Source organism: Hemiscyllium ocellatum, chromosome 18 (assembly GCF_020745735.1).
Source record: "Hemiscyllium ocellatum isolate sHemOce1 chromosome 18, sHemOce1.pat.X.cur, whole genome shotgun sequence".
Classification (NCBI taxonomy): domain Eukaryota; kingdom Metazoa; phylum Chordata; class Chondrichthyes; order Orectolobiformes; family Hemiscylliidae; genus Hemiscyllium; species Hemiscyllium ocellatum.
The window spans coordinates 74063937-74066260 of NC_083418.1; the positions used below are offsets into that span (position 1 = coordinate 74063937).

The 2324-nt window shown below is 38.8% G+C and overlaps 1 pseudogene; it reads right to left on the bottom strand.

Annotated features, from left to right (window-relative positions):
• Window positions 1-1745: 1745 nt before the first annotated feature.
• LOC132824566 (5S ribosomal RNA) lies at window positions 1746-1864 on the bottom strand (annotated as a pseudogene).
• Window positions 1865-2324: the final 460 nt, after the last annotated feature.

Here is a 2324-nt window from a genome sequence, read left to right on the forward strand (position 1 = left end):
CTCCTGAGGTGTATTCCTACTCCTATTTCTTTTGCTCTTATGAGACAGAACATTTTGGACCTGACACCAAATGGTTGCCTAATTCATTCATCCTCTGCAGCAGCAAATATTGCAGATCTCTTTAGCTTTTTAGTGTCCAGATGTTTCTCTCCAATTGGTATAGTCTGGATGCATTGTCATTCAATAGGCACAGTGTGTGTGTGTGTGTGTGTGTGTATGTGTGAGAGAGAGAGGATTTTCTCCAGTTATTCAATCACAAACCCATTTCTCCAGTCAGTCAAAAGCAGTTTCCTGAAATATAAGTTGTTTTGTCTATTTCATTGTCTGAATTCACTGTTTTTAAGTAAGATAATTGTTCATGATGACTTCTGTTTCCAATAGTTGAATCAAAACAGGAGATGAGAGACTTTTTCTCACTGGACTCAGTGGACTAGTTTCATTGTGGAGGATCTGGTGTTGGACTGGGGAGGACAAAATTAAAAATCAGACAACATCATGTTATAGTCCAATGGGTTTATTTGGAAGGGTGCTTCCAAATAAACCTGTGGTACTATAACCTGGTGTTGTATGGTTTAACTAGAACTAGTTTCAGTACCTTTTGATAAAAGAATGTTATTTTCAATTCAGACAATTTTGTTTATTTTCATGGTGGATTTGTGGTTAAAATATGTGGTCAGGTAGCCATTTACCTGCATGGTCAATTGATTCCTTTGATCATTTTCAGTCAGTGTTTTTTATTGTTCAAAGCATTTCCATCCATGTAAGTATCAGGAGCGAAAACTAGATGCTGGAATTTCATATTTTATCATGATTACCACAACAGCACGGAAACGTTTAATAATACAAAATAAAATTCATTGTTCTGTGGAAAAACATGAGCTTACAATTGAAAGTGAAAGCAATTTTGTTCAAAGGATATTTTGTTGCCGAACATAATTGAGTTTGTTGGTACAATAAAAGAGATATGATAAGTGTAATATGATTGATCTTACACATATTGGCCTTTGAAAGGCGATTGACAAAGAATTACCTAATAGAACCTATAATTAAGTATTTTTAAGAAGAGATTGAAAGATTATCAATAAAAATGAAATTAAGGTTGAGAGGGATAATGTGAATGATAAGCAATGAGCCATGATCAAATTGAATGACAGAATAACATGTCACATGTACATTTGTATCATTTACTTTAGACTTTGGATTTTGAACTAGTGGCATGTGGGTTTTAGTCTATGTGTAAGAGAGAATTTCATAATCAACTTGTCAGTCTTTATGAGGACATAATGTTTAAATCTGTATGTGTGAGGCAGCAGCTCTTGGTGTGATAATGCATTAATATTGAAAGGCTTGCTTTTGGAATAGGAGAAACAAGCTTAAGGGAAAAGCCCATAGATTGAAAAACTATCGCTTGCAGTTCTCAGAAGACCTAGTTGAGATTAGACTGATTAGATTCCCTACAGTGTGGAAATGGACAATTCGGCCCCACCAGTCCACACCGACCCTCTGAAGAGTAACTCATCCAGATGATGCATTTCCCTCTAATGCACCTAACACTATGGGGCAATTTAGCTTGGCCAATCCACTTGACATGCACATCTTTGGATTGTGGGAGGAAACCCATGTAGACACGGGAGATTGTGCAAACTCCACACAGACAGTCGCCTGAGGCTGGAATCAAATGGGGGTCCCTGGTGCTGTGAGATCTCAGTCGCAGTGCTAACCACTGAGAAACTGTGCCACCCACAAGCCTACTGCACCTGGTATTCCCAGATGGTCTCCCATCCAAGTACTAACCAGGCCTGAGTCTACTCAGTTTCTGTAATCAGACGAGATGAGATGTTTTCAGACTAGTATGGCCATAGATTAACTTGACCAACTCCATTGCCAACATCACACTGAAAGTACAAAGGGGGCACAGGTATCATTTTACTACATTACTCATGTGTGCATCATCAATATTTGATGAGACTAACTTAGTCAGGGAGCTAAACATACTGACATGTCTCATGATTGGCACATGTTGATGGGGAACCAGGGACTTAGGAACATTTCCTTGTTGTGGAGGAAACAATGTCATATTCATTTGTTTATTCTTTACAGAATATCTTTATGTTCATGCTGTAGGACATGGCTGAGGTTGGTGGATCTGCAGGCTCTCCCTTTGATGTATGGTAAAAGGCATTCCCCAAGAGCAATCTCCACAGGAGTAATGGAAATGGTGTAAGTATAAGGAATCTGCCAGCCAACCCTACCCATTATGGACAGACATGTAGACAGCACTGGGATCATCCTTTAGGTCCTTCATTTTCCAATTGACGGTCCCT